Source organism: Corvus brachyrhynchos, unplaced genomic scaffold, assembly GCF_000691975.1.
Source record: "Corvus brachyrhynchos isolate BGI_N302 unplaced genomic scaffold, ASM69197v1 scaffold279, whole genome shotgun sequence".
Lineage (NCBI taxonomy): Eukaryota > Metazoa > Chordata > Aves > Passeriformes > Corvidae > Corvus > Corvus brachyrhynchos.
The window spans coordinates 6718779-6740565 of NW_008246060.1; the positions used below are offsets into that span (position 1 = coordinate 6718779).

The following is a 21787-nucleotide window of genomic DNA, read 5'->3' on the forward strand; positions in this document are numbered from 1 at the left end:
GACACTACTGTTGAGGAGGAAGGAGCAGATGCCTGGCAATCAGAAAGAAGTCAGTTAGTCATCTTGGTTTCATACTCAGTCCTTAAAGGTTTTCCAAATTTTCTCTCCTTTAAAAAACCAAAGCATCTCAGAGAAATACATTTTCATATGGGGGGTTGGCAGAAGGGATGGCTCAGTTGAATTAAGCTGAGAAGTCATGCACGGGGTTTCAGTGAAAACAAATCAAGCCCTTAATTGATGCAAACTTATTTGGGGATCACTAAATATGTAATGACCAGAATCAGATTATTTTGGACCACGGCCATGTTGCTCCCTACTGTTGGTGCAGTCCTTTGAGCAGATTGCTGAATTACTGCCGTTCACAGCAAACACTGAAAAACAACTTCTCCCTTTAATGTTCATATGCTCAGGAATCTCCCAACCCCCAGCACAGGGCAAGCAATGAGAACTAGTTGTTTATCAGGGGTTTTGATGGGGGAAAAATGCAGTGCCTCTTCTGTTTTCTGGTTTTTTTTTTTTCTGGATTAAACTTAAAAAGCAGAGCTTTTCCATTGTTGTTTGTTTTTCTCTTAGAGGAGTCATTAAAACTGATTGCTCTGGCTGATTTACAAGAACTCAGGTTAAAACAATAAAGAACTAAAATGCTTACTGAGAGGATAATGCAATTTGCTTTTCTAGTTATATCATTGCAGGTGGGCACAGCTCTAAGTCTGAGCATTCCCATAGAAAATATCCTCCAAGCATCATGTTAATAGGCAATAGAAAACAGTCAGAACAGTTTTCACAGAAAGGATAATTCCTGGAGGCAGAATATTTGCTAGTGAAATGAAATAAATTAACTTTTAAAATTAACACTGTGTGACTTATGCAGATATTACAGACTAACTAACCCCTTCACCTCCAGTTAAAAATAGTTTGCTGCTTACAGGAAGAACAAACTACATTAACCCTTTATGCCATCAGATAATTTTATTACTCAAAAGTCGCAAATTATAAAGGAAAAGAAACCGTGTGATCTGAGAATTTCTATCCCATTCCTCAACTTAATACAAATGTGCATAATTGCAACCCTTTTCAAACTGATAATACTTTATTGTCAATCAAATCCATGCACATCTCTCCAAGAAATACTCCAAAAAAATACCTTATTACTTTAAAGCCAATGATCCAGCAATCAGCAGATGCCTGATGGGAAGCTGGCAGAGAATACTTTACCTGCTTGACTAGAGCTGTGTAGCCTGTGACAAAATTTATTGTTACAGATGTATCTCAACACTCGAATAGGAAAGCCACCCAGCTGTGGGTATTTGGTGTAGTCTTTCCCCTTTCTTTAGCCTCTTATTGCTAAATCCTAGGAAGGAGCAAGAAAGACTCAAATGGATCAGCTGGTGCATCCACCCGCCCCAAATCAACTAAAGCATTTCTGACAGAGAGTTCTGTAACCACCCTAAAAACCTCCAGTGAGTACACCTCCCCAGCCTCTATATGCAATCTATTCTAGTTCTTAATGATCTTTGTCACTGGAGCATTCTTTCTACAAAGCTCCTTCTAAATCTGCTTTTGTTCCAGTTTAAGCATATTACTTTTTGTCTCACAACTTGAAGAGAACAGTTTGTTCCTCTTCCTCCTTGAAGAAACTTTTAAAATATTTAAAGCCTCCTGTATGTCTCAGTTGTCTTTTCTTTGGGCTAAAATCCAGTTCCTTCCATTTTTCCTCACAGGCCAATATGATATCAGACAAAGCAGGTAAGAGGACAAGACAGAGAATATGAGGCTGCATTCTCTACCACTACCTGGGATTTCAGTCTGAGGAAGTTAAAGCAGAGTTAAAGAAGAGTCAAGGCACTTTCCATACAGAAATTGAATTATGCTCACATCTGAAAACTTCTTCTACTTTGGCACTTCCAGGAGTCTTATCAAACAAACAAACCAGCTACCCTTCAGCAAAGTGGCAAAGACAGAGTCCAGAAAGGCTACAGGCAGCTACGACTACCTCTGAAACAAACTATGAAAGAGCATCAGGAAAAGTTTTTTCTCATTTCTTCTAATCAACCCAAAGATTCACATTTACATGGTAGCAAATATTTCTATTAGGAGAGTTTCTTCTTACGATATGGCAAATATTGTCCAAGTCACCAGGGCTGCTGGGCTGATCTCAGCAATCACTGGGTCCATCTGAGGTCTTTTCCTGCTCAGTGTGTAGGAGAGTGTTAATACTTTTTCTGACATTTGCTGAGATAAGCTCCAGGTTATCCAGCATACTTGGTGCTATTAAAGTCATGCCTGTATTCCTGATTGCTTTAAAATTCATCCTGGGCATTCCTCATTGAGAAAGCAGCACAACAGTACTGCGCATTTGCAAATAAACAATTATTGTGGAAGATCAGTTTTCAAAATAGGAGAAACCTTTTACATCCATTTTAATATGAAAGCAGACTGCATTACCAGGTTTTTGGTCACCTACTTCGTATGTATTAGAAGTGCTACTGATGAATTCAGTACGTCCTACAGTACCTGTGCCTCAGAAAGGCAGGGGCAAACAGAAGCAGAGCTGTACCTCTGACAGTGAAGCTGTGCAGAGGCACTTTGTTTAGCAATACAGTGCATCCTAAAGAATATGGGCTGCATGCTTGCTCACAGAGAGCTGGACAGTATTTAATGCCCACTACAAATGGAGGATGCAATTCCTCACTAAGAAAGCAATCTCAAAATTAAATCTGAAGTTGGATGTACGCGGCCAAGGCCCCTTATGTTTCTTTGCTGAGGGTCCTGAGGAAGGAGACCATAACCATGATGTACTCAAAGCAGTGTAGAGGAAAAAAGCATAGCTTCACAACATCTGATAGAGATTAGAAATGTTTGGTTGCATTCACAGATCAAACAAGTTATGAAATCCATAGCTATTTAGATGACTACTGAATTTGGAAAAAAAAAAAATCAAATGTACCCTATTTTTCTCCCTATAAATTGAAAATAGGTTAATTTCTCTAACTTTTCTATGTATTTACTCTACAAGGGAAGGTTAGAAGATAATTTTTAATGGATGTAAAACAGTGAATATGTAGGAGAGCAGCTAAGCCTCATAAGAATCCTTCTGATAATTGGGCTTGCTTTAATTATACAGATGAGAAGCCAGCAAATAGCATTTCATATGCAGTCTTTGAGAAAAGAAATGCAGTGCACAGTCCTATATACTTGAATTTTAGTATCAAAGGAAACATATTAATTCTTGCAGCCCCAGTCTGCTTATTCTGATTTTTATGACTGAAAAAATATTGATCTGTGACAGCCAGTGAAACTAGTAAAGAATAAAAACCCTAGTTTTAAATCACAGAGGATGCGTTGCATCTCTGTTGCAGCTATCCAGCTGGGGGTACACTGGATTCCTTCTCTAGGTAGGGGAGAGGACTCTGAAGCAGAGAGCCAACAAAGAATTTCCTTAAGGTCACCCTGAGGCAGGGACAGAGCCATGCTGCCTGAGTTTCAAGCCTGTGTTCCTTTGACTACTAACATCAGGAACATTGACATCAGTGCAGTTTGCTACTGCGCCAGGTGACACCACTCTAGGATCAGTACAGGCAGTTCACACAATCTAACGAGAGCGAGCAGATTAATTTATGTCATCAGTATATGTCAAAGTGTAAATAAAGCAGCTGCAGGATAAATATGAAGCAAAACCTCACATTCCACATTGGCCTTAAGCGTCTTGCTTTATAAGCAATGCTTAATTCAGTGTTACGAAGATTGGGGTAATTACCTTTGGGGCAGAGATGTCTGTCACAGCGAGTCCTTGCTCAACCCTTGACGGATGACACTGACAGGCAGTTGGCATTTCAGGACAGTCCATGCAGCACTTTCAGGCTGTACAAGTGGAAGAAAAAAAAGAAAAAAGAAAGTAATTATAATCGCCAGAGACACAAAGCTCCTTCTGCCTTCATCCTTATTCTGTGAGCATTCCCCCTTCACCTTCCACATTATTAACCATGTTTTTAACAGTGGAATAGAAGCTAGCACAGAAGCCACTCATCTAAGGCAGATGGCAAATGTCAGGTTGAAATCACAGGTTGGAGTGTGAAAATACAAAAGAACTCATGGCCTTTACAATTTTTTGGTTTGATTTGTGAATAAAATGTGGATACCTATGGGAAACATTCATTCTCCAAATGGCTTTGGCTAGTATAACTCTAAATAAATATATAAGCATGCCATTTGTCACTTAAAAATTTGGTAGTTGCATTCACATTATAATTGCTAAGTGATATTTGTGTTCAAAACAACACATTAATCATAAGAGACATGACCTTTAGAAAGATAACATTCTTGCTCTTTTTATTTGTTTGCTTTTACCTTGGGACAAGATACTGCATAAGTTAAGGTACGTCACACTTAATACAAATGGAAGAAAGGAGAGAGTCATTTAAAACATGCCACCTATAATTTTATCTAGGAAAAATTTAGTTATATAGAATTTTTCCTATAAGGTTATACTGCAAATCTCTAAGCCAACTAGAACTCAATCCAGCTACTGCCATAAAAGACAATTAAAAATGCCTCTATAAAGGGGGGGGGCTAAGGAGAATCTTCATCCTATACTGGATGCAAGGGGAAACACAGTGACAAAGGATGGGAGTAAGGCTGGGGTACTTAATGTCTTCTTCTCCTCAGTCCTTAAGAGTAAAACCTGTTGTTGTCCAGGTACTCAGCTGCCTGAACTGGAAGACAGAGATGAGGTGCAATCTGAAGCCCCTCTAATCCAAGGGGAAATGGCTAGTGCCTGCTACAAGTGTTGGGATGAGAGGAAATGACCTCAAATTGCATTAGAGGAAGGTTAGGTGGGATATTAGGAAAAATCTCTTCACCAAATGGGTTATCAAGCATTGAAACAGGCTGTCCAAGGAAGTGGTTGGGAGCTATTTAAAAGGTTTGTACATGTGGTGCTTAGGGACATGGTTTAGTGGTGGTCAGAATATCTGAGATGAAAAAAAAAAGTATACAAATTAAAAACAATAACTTTCATAACAAGTTTTTTTCCATGTTGTTTCAAGTTTTTTACCTTCAAAAACAAAAAAAAGAGACACCACTGAAGCTGTAAAGACATTAAAGACCTCATAGCTCCAATATATCTACAGAAAGTTCTTTCTGTTTTACTCCCTTCAAGACTCTGTATCATAGAGGTCATTTCAATGAAAGTCATAATGAAAAAGCCTGAAGAAAATATGCACTCTTTTACACTTGTGCACATGCATGAACATATCTATAATTCATTAAAACTTATGAGAAAAGGGATCAGAAAGGAAAAAAAAAATGAAGTTCATTCATATCAACCATCCAAGCTTTTTGGTGTGAAGGGGCTTAGATCAGTACCCTGCATTTGCAAATTCCATCCCCCATAATACAATTACGTGATCTGTCAGAAACGAAATTGAATGTCATGAAATACCGCACAACTCCATAAATAATTAGCGTTTCCATTTTCCAAAGCAAATTGATAAAACTGGTATTTGGCTTAGTTTTCACACTCCAAAAACTGCTGTTAGGCTTGTGTTGTTAATTCAATCTTCCACCACTGGACTGATAAAAACAGAGATTTTCAAATTGAACCCTTTTGCCAGCAAGAAGGGCAGGTTAGATTTAGAGGAGTTACAGGAGGTTCAGAGTCAACGAAAATGCCTTTTAGGAAAAACAAATAGGATGAGAATTTTTAAATTTACTTTTTTTTTTTAAGACTCTTCTCAAACTAGCAACTCTGGTTTTTTAATTCACTGAGAGGAATCCAATGGTTGTGTGGAATAAGCCATGAAACTTTCTGCCCATATATTTCAGCAGTCCTGAATTGGGCGTCATTTGCACCAAAGGCATTCTGCATTTTTGTGATACAGATATAATCCTCCAGAGAAACCCCAAAGGAGTACAGACCTCAGTGATCAATTGATTCTGAAAGCAGATCTTGTCCTTGCATTTGAAAGCTGTAATTCTATGACAGATACCCATCTGTGCATCTCAGTCACACATCAACCACATCAACCTAGCTTAAGGTCAGATATTTCTGAAAAGCAGATATTCGCTTCCTTAGGAATTAAAAATAGAAGCAAGCCTAAGCAGATGAAGATACATATTTAGGCAGTACTCAGCAAATACTACTTTAGAGTACATGCAGGAATCAAAGAATGGTTTGGGTTGGGAGGGACCTTAAAGATCATCTGGTTCCAACACCCTGCCATGGGCAGGGACATCTTCCCCTAGACCAGGAATCTTAAGTGACTCCTCTGACTATTAAGCCTTGAGATTCTGGCAAGATCGCTGATGATGTCAGCTGAGCAAGGCTGGCTGCTTGTTAGAAACACAACAGTTTAAAACAAGGCAATTGTCAATTTTGGCCCAGCCTTTGTTTCTGGAGAATGACATATAAATTAAAAATAGAACTGCTCAAAAATCAAAACCATCCTGCAGGGAATATCATACTCATTCATATGGAAGAAATGAGTCTTGGCTTATTTCAGTCTTGTTTGCCAGGAAAGCAATTCAAAAATCACCCAGATTAAACCTTTATCAATTTCAGCTGTCTACATTTCTATTAGTACATTGAATTGTTTTGGGACACAGACTAATGAGAATATGACAGCTATAATTTGAGTTTGATTTTGTACAATTTGCAGGTGCTTCCAAAGAATCCAAACACTGATTTGGACATTCAGAGAGAAAAAAAAAGAGAAAAATAAATAAAGAAATACACACTTAAAAATGCATGTAAGGTGGTCAGATTACTGGGTTTCCCTCTAACAGACTAATTTAGGTTTGGACTCTAGATCTTTTTATTTATCTTTCACATGGCATATGAAAATGGCAACAAAAGGTAGTTTCCTCTCTACTGGAAATTGAATGAAGATTTTTATTATTGTTTTCATTAATAATCATGTATGACATTCTGTCAAGAAGTAAAAAAAGACACAGACATATATTCTAAGAAGTCATCCAGCTAATATATCAATATGCTATTATTAATATACAGCATCAGACACAAGTTTAAATATTTCACACAGTGTGAAATTTTAACCTTACTTTTCTAACAGAATATGCTAAAACCAAGCAGATCTCATCTCCTTGAGTGCAGAAAAGACAAGTGAACACACCAGAAATAGCAGATATTAGTGCCTGTGCCACGTGTTGTTCAGGAAGAGGCACTGTGGTGTTGACTGCAGTATTTACATGCCTATGTAGGTTACACTGGTCTAAAATAGAAATGCTCACGCAAGTAAGAGAATTCATATCCTGAGAAAGGTGACACAGAAATGTCTGTCTGTGATTTATTGATTTTTAATGCCGAGTAAGGTCAGCTCAGCAGCAAGCAGATATCCTGTATTAACTATGCCTTTCTCTTAGGAATACACAAGGAAATTTCTGGTAACCAGATAGAAAGAATAACTTGTTAGATTCACAGAAACTGTGGATGAATATGGTCACTGCAGAACCATATTTTCATGATTAAAAACACATTTTCAAATATTTCTTCAAGCTATAGAGATCACCTGAATATGTATGAATATGGAACAGAGTCCATACTGCCCTCATTCTAACTTGCACACTTGATTAACCCAGAAGAGTTCACAAATATGTCCCATTTCCCTGTCATTATATCTCTCTGTCAGTCTTAGCAATGGCCTTTAAAAAAATACAGCAGGGAAAAAAACCCCACAAACCCAACCTAACAGGAAATACTGTGGTTACACCTTTCTGTAGCCTGTACTCCTACTGTCTGCTGACAGCACAATGCAGACCAGATTCCCTTGCAATATCTGAACCTTGGCTGTCTGTCTTGTTAATTGACCACCAGGAATGACATGTAGGGTTCCTGAAGATTAGTTTGGAAGCTGGGCAAGAAGCCAAGAAAGTTGTGTGGCAGCCACACCAAAACCCTGCCATGTCACAGCCCTTCTACTTTTCCAGAGATTTGGTAAGAGTTAAAAGAGTACGAGGAGTACAGAGTGAGGTTCAAGAGCAGTTCAGATGTAGCAGCAATGGTCTATGTGCACCATGACACGTAACTCATCCTTTGAGTGCTGTTACTAGTTTTCAAAAGGAGCAATGAAACACTGCTGGTTCCAAACACCGAAAAGGAGTATAAAACCCAGTGAGCCATGAGAACCAAAGCACCATCCAGGGGATCAGCAGATCTAAATGACTTTTTGATGGTAATAATTGCTGACTGACCTTTCCCATTAACTAACTCACATGTCTACAGCAGACACTGGAATATTCATCGTGCACTAGCAAGAGGTTAAGTGGACAAACTCATCCTTTAGAAAGAATTAATAGTCGCCATTTATAAATACAACTGTTTTTCAGAAAGATACTTTTCCACAATGTTCTTGAGGTCTCTATCAGCTCAGATCTGAACAATACCACTGAAAAAGCAGTATACTTATGTGGCAAAACCACCCCAGAAATGGGACTTGAGTAGAACTGGACAGAATTACCATGCAACTGAGACACTAGGCTGTGGCTCATTCAGTGGTTCCAACAGTAATCTGGGACTCTGAAGAATTGGGGTCCACTCTCCTGCTTTGTAGCACATAACCAGTGAAGTCTGATGAGGTGACTTTCTGCAGCTGTGCCTAAACTTCTAGTCTGCAACATGGGAGTATTGTTCCTTACTTCTCAGAATGGAAAAAAGATACATTAGGCAATTCATTCTGTATGCAGTGGGACAAATAAAGCTTCTGGGTGTATACATTTTCCCCTGTACCTCACTTGCTACAGGGTATCCATCTTTTTTTTTGTATGTCTCCATGACATCTATGCCGGAAAAAACCAGGATGTGTGTCACGATCCGCTAATGCAAGCGGGGGTCGTGATGGTTCGTTTATCGATCTCAGAGTGTAAAAGGACACAAGAGATTTCAGTTTTAATCAAAGCAGTGCACCTTTATTAAGTGCCCACAACACAGTAATGCGATAGAAGAGAGTAAGAGAGAGAGAGAGAGAGAGAGAATAACAGTTGGCCAGCCAATGCCTCCTTCCTGACTTGAACACCAGCTGCTTCCAGCCATATGTACAACAACTCAATTCTGCCAACTTGACCCTTAGTAAACAATGATTTATGGTTTTCTACTCTATCTAGCTTTCATTTTTTTTAAATCGAAGTGCAAGATTCACACTGTGACATTATTACCCTTTGAAGCTAATATTCTCTCAAAATATTGTCCCTTAAATCAGGAAAAGGATGAATCTGATACCTCCTGGATCTGCAGAGTGGGAAGGTTAGTCTCAAACAGGCAAGAGTATGGGGATAAAAATGGAAAATAAAAGAAGGATGCACTGCTTATAAGGAGATTTGAAATAGGAGAGCATTATCCATCTCAGGTATCAAGATATGTACTGATCATTCTGGCCTGAGGTTACAGTGAAAGAAAAAGGTTTCTCAGTCAGGTAGAGTATTTCCCTTGTGGGCTTAGTCTGAGGTGTCCCATTCACCTTTTCATACGTTTCATCATTTTGGTTCTTTTGGGACCATAATGGAGGACACATCTAAAATCTGCAAGGAATCTAAGGATCTCACGAACTTATATAACTTTGAAATGCACAAGGCCTTTTCTTCTCTTCTAAGAAAACATAATTCCAGCCAGTTTAATTGTAACAATGTGGACTTTGGCACCTCAGGTTGAAATTCTGGAAACCTCCTTTACACATCCAGACTGAGGGCATATGGGTCATACCAAAAGGACTTCTTTTGGAATGGCTTGTGGGCATGGAAAATTGGCTGAAGAGTCCTAGGACAAAAAGAATTTGGATCCTGCATGAAGACTTGCAGTGGGAATTCAGTTTAAGCATGTGCTCCTAGGCAAATGACAGCTTTCCTAGTATTGCCATTATGCATCTTTTTCAGTCCACTGCAAGAAAAAAAAAAAAGATACTGAAGCTGGTTTTAATTGCATTACATAAAATACATGCATTATTACTTAATTTATTTAAATACAGCTGTCAGCGCTCATGTTCTTACTCTTTCTGAGATCCTGAAAGAGACAAAAAAGTCTCTAACACACTGAAATAAAGGTCAGCACTTTATTATATCACTTTGTCTTTGCACTGCTCTTTCATCCACAATATCCCTTAAGGATGTTCTTTACTAATGTTTATCTGCTACCCAGTCAATAATAAGAAGACTGTGTAGATATAACACGATCGTCTTCTCACCATTGCTTAAGCTGCTACTGCTAATCTAAAGTGAACGCAGAAATTCACCATTTTCAACACAAAGCCAGGTTTTTAGATACCACTAAGCACACAATTTAAGTGAGCTAGAGTTACAAGACCCTATACTAGAGATCATATAGAAACTAGAAATACCACAATGGGTAGATCAAAACATTTGCTTGCTGGAAATACTTGGCTTCTTCACAGAATCACAGAAGGGCTGGCAGGGAACTATGGAAATCATCCAGGCCAATCTCCTTTACTCAAAGACTGCAGGTTGCTCCAGACTGAGTCCACTGAGGTTCTGAATAACTCTGAGGAGGGAGACTCTGCAACCTCCCTGGGCAACCTGTCCCAGTGTCTGGTCATGCCTACAGCAGAAAGTTTTTTAAATGTTTAAATTTCCTGTGGTTAGCTATCTGCATTCTGAGTTCAGAACTGTGTCCGTGTGAGTCTTGTCATTTTATGTTGTAAAAAGTCTTTTAAGCCAATTAAGACACAGCCAACATGTGCAACATAATGATAGAAGACAACCAGCATCCTGGGATCAGCATTAGAGTAAGTTTTCTGAGCCATACTTTGGTGAATGATTTTAGTGGGTTGACACAAGAACTGCAGAAGGTAAGCTGATTTGTTTTGTGGTGTGTTTGTGGCAGTTTTTATTTAGAAGCATAAAAAGAAGTTGCTGGCAGAAGCAAATTAGGTTTGATTAATGTCTACATTTGTCTAGTACATACAAAAGCCACAAGACCTTCAAACCATATCACAGCTGCTCTTGGGCAGCTCTGCAGAGAGTCGTGCTGTCGTCAGAAACAGCATGACTTAAATGCACTAGAAAAGGGTTACATCATTTCATAAAGATGCTTCACTTAGGCTTGTTCATTTTATATTTTAAATCAATTGTACTTCATGCTGGAAAATACATCAGGACCCAAGTGCTCTTTTTAAAACAGCAGTGAATTTCTTAAGAGCAAGGAAAGACAAATCATTGACTTTAATGAAAAACAACCTTGAATCTGATCTGGAAAATAATTCCCTATGAAAAAATAATTGTGCTGATCCTACCAAACAATTACACAGGTGCTTCGCCTTATTCATAGCAAGCCCCTAGATAGCAACCTCTGTCCTCACTATACAGAAACAATTCCAGGTGGTCTCAGTACCCACAGATTGCCATAACCCACTGTCCCAGTGTGCCTGCACACCCATAAGAATGGACTGAGTGCTTCTGTCATCCTTGGAAGACATGGTGCCATCATCTAAATAACTTCAGTGTATATGTCTCATATGTTTCCTCTTAGAACACCATAAACAAGAATAAAAAATAATCTACTGCCAAGACAAGTCTCCCTTCACTTTTTTTCTTTTATGTACTTTTCCACAAAGGGATAGGAGAAGCACATGAGTATTAGAAATCCAAGAACTTAACCACTTTGAAGTGTCTTGGGAGGAGGCCAGATAGCATAACTAATTTAAACCTCTGTGGTCTATTCAGACTCCCTACTGATCTCAGAAACCTGTGTTATTTTCAGCTATTGCCCGTCTTTGAAACATTAAGCTCTGAACTCTGAAACATCTTTTCATGTTCTTGGAAAACACATAGTATCAATGCTACAAAAATTTAAGTAATTGATCTTCATCATGTTGACATTAATAATTTTATATAAAAGCAGTCATTATTTTTCTTTGCTTAACACTTCTCTCATTTCTTCTGTTCTTCACTGAGACACTCAATGTTTTAAGCCATATCACCTCACCCTCTTCCCCTTTGTCTTCTTCTCCTCCTTTCTTTTGCAAGACAGGTGCATTTTAATAAATCTTTTAATTTCTATACATAATCTCGTAACTGTGATCTTTCCCATAGTAGTTTACTGGTCCTAAACTCCTTCCATTTTGGTGTTCATAGCTTTCTGATACAGAAATACCCTGGGAAAAATGCAGTTTTCCAGACAGAGCCATACCGGAGCCAAGTCAACATAAATGATTAATTCCTATTCCATAATGCATGTATCCACAGTACTACTCAAATTCTTTCTGGCCATTGGTGCTGCTTTGTTTCAAATTTCAATTCCTCCTCCTTTATCTAATAACTCCCCATCTGCACAACTGGTTTACAGATTTCTTGTGTCACTGTTAATTATTTGGATTATTTTTTCTAAAGCTGTTTTGCTTCATTTTTCTGAGCTGAAAATCACTTTCGTGAATTCTAACCTTTCTATCACCTTTCTAGCATCTTTAGCCTTACCTTCTAAAAAGGAAAATAGCCTTTCTGTAAACTCTTCAAGCACTGAGTCTGATTTAATTCCATTTGCACCTGTTCCTCATGCAGCCATGCATGATCAATACCACCAGACAATTGTATGACCACAAATTATATCTAGTGTGGACCTGTCATGTGGATAATTGCTCTCCAGCTCAATAATTTTTGATCTCACACTGCTATCAGTAAACTTTTTTGAATATGCATCCCATATATTTGTATTTATAAATAATATAAATGTGCTACTTTACTAGCATATTATTTACATTATAAAAACATACATAAAAAATGAAAATGAAAAGTTAATGGGATAAAAGTGAAATAGACACTATTTTAAAAAATATTATACTAATGGTACATAAAATATTCTCTTCCACACCCCAATAGCTGGGAGTGCACTTTGGAGTGCCCTGCCCTAGCCCTTGTCCAGGATACATTTCCATGTACATTTCTGAAGAAGTGAGAAAACAATGCTCAATATCCCCTCTGTTTAAACAATACTAAGAGTTTGTGACAAACTGAGGAAAAAGAGACCATTGCTCAATCTAGCCTCACTTATCTAGCAATACTGCAGGATTGTTACTTCTGGTTTTAGCTTTACATTAATTGTCTTCTGCAGCTGAAAAGAGGTCTTTGTAGTTCCTCATGTGAATGAATTAAATGAATTGGGATGCCAAACTCGACATTTTTGTTGTTCTTTTCAGCACATCATAACCTTGATTACTTATGAATGAAGTGAATATGATCTAGATGAAGATGAATAATCATTGCTAATAGAAGAAATGAGGTGTTGTGTTCAGGAAGTTTCTATTTTAATTATGTTTCCCTTCAATAAGTCCACAATAATTCAAACTACAACATATGAGACACTTTGGTATATTTCATTTTTTATAGTGGCTCCCATTTTGGAGAAGCTCAGTTTTAAAAAGATTTGTTCTGAGGCTTTTTTGGTTGGGTCTTTTTGTTGGTTTGCTGTTTTTTTTTTAAATCTGACATAGGCCAGGACTGTTAAAGAAGGATAATAACAAACTAATCTCTCTGCAGTAAACATGATCAACACTGTATCTAAAAATATAATGAACTGAGGTGGCAATAATTCCAGACTTTCTACCATCTTAAGCATTAATATTTTTACACTATAGACTGTATTTTATTTTCAGCCAATGTTTATTTTGAATGAAATGCTGTTCACAGATCACCACTGATATCAGACCAGAACTTCAGAGCCACGGCACTTATACTTCTTAGTTTATCCCTAACAACCATAGCATTTCGTAAGAAATGCACATTATAGTTACCAGACATAAACAGCATCCAAAAAGATGACAGCTTCCCTGTTCAGTGTATTTACTGAATACCATTATACAGTGATATCCCATTTTGGTTTAACTACTGATTTTCGATTGTTACAATTAGTGTACATCTCAATTCATATAGATATAACTTCTCTCGGGCGGGGGAACCAAACCACCAAATCCACCACCACTAAACCAAAAAAGGTATGCTAGAAACTTGAATAAGAGACAAACACAGTCCAAATCATAAAATAAAGAAGACCAGTACTGTTTTAATTAAACCAGTATTAAAAGCATTTTGTGATGCATTTCATTCTGAAGAAAATACCTGTCAGGCATCCATAAACCTTCCTTTCAGTGCTGAAAGGAAAGGAAGCACAAAATATGTTTTGTTCACCTGCTCTTCATGAGTCTTTTCTTCTTTTCATAGATCAAAAGCCTTAGTTGGATTGTTTGTCTTTCTGTTTTGCTGCCACTGCAAACGTCCTTCTGTGCTCCTGATAGCCTTCAATTAATTTCTCTGGGTTAGATAAATATTACTCTTGAAGTTGTCTCATAAAGCTGTAGACTTTTTTGTGTGTCTCCCTGTATACACCTTTTATTGCCTGTTGTGCCTGTCATACTAAGGAATTAATTCCTGTGGGCTCACCCAGGATATAAATCCAGAGAAGACCACAAAATTACATTGGGACTATTGTCTGAACAGGTGAATCTACTCCCAGGACAGGAGCCTTTTTCTAAAGAATGGAGGAGTAATTCAGATCAAGGCTTGATATAAATCAACATGGGTAACAATGGCCCCTGGAAAGTGGAAGTGTTGGCAAACTCACTGACCTTCAGCCCCTTGTTGAGACATTTACTCTCCAATATCAGCATGGAAGCATGCAGCTAAAATTCAATTCAATTTTCAACTTGGACAAGCTTTGAATCTCTTTTTAAGTGGGTGAAGTGAATTTCTCTAAGTGGTTCTGGTAGTGGAGGTGAACAATCTTTGAGCCTGTTCTAGTTTGAACATCAAGGGAAACAGGATACAGACACAGACAGACCCCAAATTCTTCATAGGTGTTACTGCCCAAGCTGGTACAAGTCTGTTGATCTGGCAAATTCCCTGATGAATTTGCAGGACTTGTAGTGTACAAGCTGACCTGACCTGGCGTTTATTGAGAGACTACAAATACAGGGTGTCATTTTTTGTGTGTAAAACATTAGCATAATGTAATTCAGGAGATTCACACATTAAACAGGCTGGGTGTATGAAACAAGGTTACTGCTTTCCAGAGAAATCAATGGGAATTTTGCCACTGACTTCAGCAGAAGCAGGACTTCATCCAAAGCATGTAATTCCATGTCTATCAGTGTGTACACTCATGGTGGCTTTCGACTGACAGAGTTTGGAGCTCTGGCAGCATGCCAGGTGGGACTGCTCTGCTGCCTGAAGTGACGTGAGCTGGCTACTTCACTAAACACATGCAAAATTTGTTGGGGTTTCTTTTAACACACACCAGTTATGTGCCCTGCAAGTCATTTGTTTGCTGTTAGCTCGGGGCAGGCTTCCCACATAACATTTTTAAAGAACTACCCCAATAATAAAAGGTGTTGAAAAGAGACCTAATATTCTGTAGCCAATTTCTCAGACAAATCTGCTAACAGGAGGCCACTGCGTGCTCAGGAATACACCTCATGCTCTGTGAGAATGAACACAAACACCAAACCGATGATGGAGAAATAGCATTGGCAAATCTACAAACTCATCTGTCTACATTCATGTATCAATCACAACCGTGGTATAAATATTCTGAGCATGAATCTGTCACCACAATTTCTAGATGATTAATTTCTTTTTGATGGGCTGAGCCACAGTTCTGGAATTGAACATCCCTGAACTTTAGGATATTAAAAATTCACATCAATGTTTTTATAATATAGGACACTAATTTTTCTTCAGTTGCAAATTTATGCTTTGGAGCATTAGATATATTCTGAATACCTGCCAATGTCTGCTCTGCTTTCTTTCTTACTATAAATGAATATTTAGATTGCCCCAATGTGGTGATGCGATGTTTTTATTTTATTTTTGTATGTTCCTTGTACCCTAATGGTTCATCCCTACCTTTCCCACTTCTATTCCCAGTTGGTCAGCCCCAGATCCAAGCCGCTCCCCCGGTGCTCCCAAAAATGGTTATCCCCTCCCCTTGTTCTGGCACCTTCCCTATCAACCACCAAAACCCCTCCCGGAGTTCTGGACTGTTCTGTGCCTGTCACCAAAGCCCTCCCTAATTACCCTTATATGTTCCCCATCAATCCCCCTAGACCCTGCCTCTTCTTGGAAATCCCCTAAACCTCGATGCCCCATTGGGGCATGTGACCCCTTTCCCTCCTCCCCTTGAGACTACTGGTCCACATGAATGTCTATCCCTGTCCATATCCCTCCCCAAAGACCCTATTGGTCCCCTGTAAAGCCATCCCCCTTGTACCGCCTCCCTTTATAAGTTGTTGCACAGATTTGATGTGGGCTTGTGGTCCTTGGACTTGCTTTGGGCAATGGACCTGAAACGGTACCCAAAGGCAAGCCTCCCCGCAACTTTCTATCCTGTCCCTCTTTGGGGCTGCTGACAACCACAGCACCTGGAGCTTCAGCTCCCCTGGGCAGAGCTGAACTCCGGTGGAGCAGCTTTAAAGCCTCGAGCCTTCGGCTGCCCCGCACTCCTGCCGCACACCGCAGGTGCTGGCCGGGCTGAAGAGAGCGGTCACTGCGACACCCCAAGGCAGCCTTTGGACTATAGCATGATGCTTTGTTACTTGTTAAAAGGAATGCTCCTATCTACAGAGAACAGTGGAGGAAAAGGTTTTCCATCAGGGACAAAGATGAGCTGCTTTCAGTAAAAAGTATTTGCTTATAGGGCTTACAAGGTAAAATACTTCAATTTTTGACAAGTCACCAATTATTTGCATGACAATAAGTAGGGGTGGGCACAAGCTAATTCTAAGTGTAAATGAAAAGTGCATATACAAAAGCAGCATTGAAATAAGCCCACACTCTGAAAGTGGACTTAGATCATGGACTAATTCTCTCTCACTTTTTTTTTTTTTTAAATGCAGTTTTCAGAAGGAAAAACTCTGCCTGCATAAGCTACAAAAAACGTGGAATGCTTTCATCACTGTACCCAGGAAACCAAAGAAATACATATTTTACTCAAAAAGTAGATATCAGTTCAAATATTCCAGTCTTGCCTGGTCAGTGGGAATCATGAGTTTCTTTGAAACATTTTTTAAAGTGTATACTCTTCCACCAAAAAACAGCTATGCTTTTTTTTTGAAAATAAAAATACCGTCAAAGGATAAGTTTAAAGGGATGATCACTACTGCTGCTTAGAAACATTGGTTAACGTTGTTCCAGAAAGCTGAATTCCAGCTACTGTGCTTGGTATTGAAACTCCAGACATCATCAGCCCGAAGGAGGTGTGAAGAGCTAAAAACCTCAGGCTTCCTTGGAGAGGAAGATCCAGCCTGTCCACCACAGGACACAAGATGCAGCAAAGTAAATGCAGTTTTCAGAAGGAAAACTCTGCCTGCATAAGCTACAAAAAACGTGGAATGCTTTCATCACTGTACCCAGGAAACCAAAGAAATACATATTTTACTCAAAAAGTTGATATCAGTTCAAATATTCCAGTCTTGCCTGGTCAGTGGGAATCATGAGTTTCTTTGAAACATTTTTTAAAGTGTATACTCTTCCACCAAAAAACAGCTATGCTTTTTTTTTGAAAATAAAAATACCGTCAAAGGATAAGTTTAAAGGGATGATCACTACTGCTGCTTAGAAACATTGGTTAACGTTGTTCCAGAAAGCTGAATTCCAGCTACTGTGCTTGGTATTGAAACTCCAGACATCATCAGCCCGAAGGAGGTGTGAAGAGCTAAAAACCTCAGGCTTCCTTGGAGAGGAAGATCCAGCCTGTCCACCACAGGACACAAGATGCAGCAAAGCCAGCTGGAACTGTGCCTCATTTGTAAGGCTCGTGTAACTCTGGCACCAAAGAGTCTCCACCATTCTCCAGAATGTTAACCATGCTCTTTGCATCTGACATGAACCATTGTTTCCTGTTCCCCTAAGTGTCATGGTTTGCACATGAGAGATTTAGAGCTGAAGTAAAATTACAAATTAATTATCTTCCAAATTGAGCTTGTCTTCCCCAGGTTAGATTCCGTATACATCTGAGGAGAACTGTGGTTGGAATGATAATATAAACCATATTGCCAAAATCCTTAACTTCACTAGGTCTGATAATTCAAAGTGAAAAATGCTTCCTCATGCCCTTCCAATTTACACGGAGATTTTGTAATCACCTTCAGTTTATTTAAAAGTGCTTCTTGCTGCAGTGAGTATTAAAAGATAAATTCTAAACAAAAAGTATATGAGAGGAAATGATTATTGAAGCATTAAGAGGCAGTGGTAAGGCTGGTAATTAAATTTGCTCAGTACCTCATCAGCCTCCCCAAAAAGCAAAGTCCAGTGCTCTCAGGAGATATGTAGGCACTTAAGCACATCAGAATTACATCTTCCATCTAATGAACATTTACCTCCTTCTAAATGTCACTCTTGGAGGGGGTGACCAGAAAAAATGTCACAGAAGATAACATCCCTCGTGGACATGAGGCAATAAAACCATCACTAGTTCCAGGTGGAAAATCATTATTTAGAACATCAAAGAAGCCCTTCACATACTTCATCTGTGAAACAGTTGCCAAGTGTCTCCCAAAGTCAGCAACTGTTCAGTGTGCAATGGTGGATTTTTTGGTTTTTTTACATTATTTTAAAAAATCCATTGCTCAAAGGAAAACAGGGGAAAGAAAAAGATTGGGGAGCCCCAAATTCTGTTTTTTTAATCTCTTGTTTGAGAGAATATTTAATTTTCTGATTAAATTTCCTTACATTTCAAAGAGCTCATTACCCCAAAAGGGTGATTTTGGAATGATAATAAAAATTAAGATTGGTATTCATTGAAGATGTGAAGCACCACCTGAATACTCAGCAGCACCCCTAACACTAAGCACAGATGAGCTGTACACCACATTCGGTGGCCCTGGGAAGCTGTTGGAAAGAGGTTAGAAATAGATAGAAACTTTGCAAAGCAGTTACAGTTCAAGTCAGTTTTATCAAGTGTTCAGATGGAAGTCTCTGAATTGAAAAGTTCTGCACATCTCAGAATGAGAAATGAAACTAGATTTTTGTGTCTGCTTCGAACCTAGTGGTATCCCAATGGGAGGCTTGTCAGAAAAACTGATTAGGATAAATGCTCATAAATCATGACTAACCTGGTTGAATTAGCTCTTCCCTGCAGGCTTGTAAAAAGACAGAATTTTATCTGCTTCTCAGAGAGCCAGCCTAGGAGGCATATGATACCGGCTTTATAAATCTGTGCTGAAGCATGGGACAGAATAATGACAGTAGGATAATTATCACCATAAAATTAGAAATGGAAACTTCCCTCCCTCCTTGCTGTAAGAGAAATAGTTGACTTTTTCTCTTATGTTTGTCAAAGATTTTAAACTCTGCACCTGATAAAGTACCATTGGGCAAGAGCTCTGTAGATGAGCAGAGCAAGGTAACTACGCCTTTAAAGGGAAAAAGATGGTTGTGAAATAGTTGCCATTTGGATATAGTTATATATTTAATTAATTAGTGTTACTTGCAAGTTGTAGATAAAATGAGAAAAGGTGAGGAGGTATTTAGGATGAGATGCATCCCCAAGTGCTAAAGGTGCTGGCTGGTGTCACTACAATGGTACTTCCTGTTATCTTTGAAAGGTCATGGTGATCAGAGGAAGCTCCTCCCTAGGACAGGAAGAAATCAAATGTCATTCCTATCTTGAAGAAGGGCAAGGAGAAGGATCTGGGGAACTATAGGTGGTCAACCAGAACTCAATCCCTGATGGAGTGAATAATCCTGGAAACTACTTTTAAACGTGTAAGACCAAGAAAGTGATTTGGAGTAGTCAGCATGGATTTCTGAAAGGGAATTAATTAGAAAAGCAAGGTATCTGGTATCCTTCTTAAAGGCTGCTGTAGAAATAAAGGGAGAAAAAAGGGAATACATTAACTGAAAAAACCCTCAACCTAACAGTAGTGTAAGTAGACAAGTCAAACGTGGAAGAAAATATAATTAAACCACACAAAGTAAGTGCCATCAGAGTAATCACACGGGTGGTTCATCAATGGCAAAATTATGCAGAGTACAGGAGCTCTTTTGCCTTATGCATGTAATCCAAACCAAAATTAACGTAATTTAATTAATCTTTGTTTTGAACAATATCTCTCTCGCCCAAAAACAACCACTGAAGGCTATCAACACTAAAGCACCATGACCATGATACTGATGTAATTATCCCAGTGCCACAATATGGATGGGAGATACATTCCTTTAGTAGCTGCCCTTGTCAACAGCATGGATGGAGCAGAGTCCTCATAGCAATAGCACGGTCTGTTACTCTCTTCTTCATCCCAAAGAAGGCTCACTGACGCCTTAATAGCCTCAGAACAAGTAAGAACAGGATGAGATTAACAGAAAAGAGTGTAACATGGAACCTGCTCCTGCTCCCATTATGGAGCAATTTTTTTTTTTTTTTGGTTGGTCTAAAAGCATTTTGAGGAGAAGGGAAGGACAAGGAAGGCTTGTAGAGTGACCTCTGCTTTTTCAGGCAGAGAGTGTGATTTGCACACATCATTCTAGCAAGAGAAGTCATAAAGATTAAATTGTGGCACTTGAATATTTTTCAGTAAAATACTACTCCCAGCAATTCAGGACCAATTAAACTAGAGTTGCATGGATGAATTTGCTAAGTCCTTCTAAGACCATTCTTAGTGGCATGAAGCCAGTACTCATCTCCTGAGACTAAGTCCTAATTTTCAAAGTGAAATGCATTTTTTATTTGTAGACAGTGACCAAATCACCTGCTGTAAAGTCAAGCTGTGGAAGAAACCAAGACCCTTTTGTGAGGAACTGAGTAATACAATTTGAAAGTACTAGGGTGTGAGCAGAGCTATGAGGACTTTACCTACCCCTTCCAAAGTCAGTAGCAAAATTCATGCCTGCTTCAGTGGTCAGAGGCATTGGTTCTCAAGTCACAGAAGATAGTGAAGTGTAAGCCATGCAAGAACTTTAAAATTTTTTTTTCCATTAGGGTTTTTTAGTCTTCCATTTGTCCTCATTTACAGCTCATAGGACCCTTATAAATCCAGTGTTAAAAAGGCAATAAAAATATGATATTTTGCAAATTCTGAAGCAACAGAAATAAAACGGGTTCTATTCTAAAAAATGTTACCATTATATTTTCTGAATAGATGTGGTCAAGAATGGAGGCACTATAGTGAGACAGAAAGTGACTCCAAAAATGTAATAGCTTATTAGAAGCTAAAGATGTAATAAAAGTATGGTATTTAATCTTAATTACAGAACTTGTTTTAAACATATTTTCTTCCCATTTGATCAAAAGCATCCATAGAAAAGAAATGAATTATGATATAACCCAAAACAGCCAATTATAACAACTAAGCTGCAGTCATTTAGTTCAGTATCACAGCTTTTTGAAAGCTCTCCCCAGCCTAGATCTAGATTACATTTGAAATGTAAAGTTTTTTGATTAAAGCGGGTGATTGTTAACCTCCCACTGCTATACCGCTATCAGTGAGTGTTCGTCTTATTTTGGATGCCAAAAGAAAGGGAGCTGCTGATGCCTCTCAAAATCTGCAGAAAATGGCACCTTTTTAAAAATACAATTAGATAGGGAAGAGAAAGAATAAGAGACTGGAGGTACATTTATAAGTGACAAGAGAAATAAAATAAAAAAGTAATTTTATATTAGAAACAGTAAGGATGAAGTCATAGGCTTTCTTTGAGGTTAACTCCCTCAAGTCTCATAAAACACAGGCTTAACATATTGCCTGGGTTACACAGAACCCCATGCCCAAACCAAACCCAGCTCAAGGGCAGAGCCAAGACCACTTTTACATCTTCAGCACAAAAACCTTATTCTTGGCAACTA

At 38.6% G+C, this 21787-nt stretch overlaps 1 long non-coding RNA gene across 1 annotated transcript in view; it reads right to left on the reverse strand.

The window, feature by feature from the left end:
* The window catches only part of LOC108449665, a 148624-nt gene that overhangs the window by 46618 nt on the left and 80219 nt on the right, over window positions 1-21787 (reverse strand). The window contains exon 2 of the long non-coding RNA XR_001865926.1: window positions 3758-3861. This is a non-coding gene — a long non-coding RNA (uncharacterized LOC108449665). The remainder of the gene's footprint in view (window positions 1-3757; window positions 3862-21787) is intronic.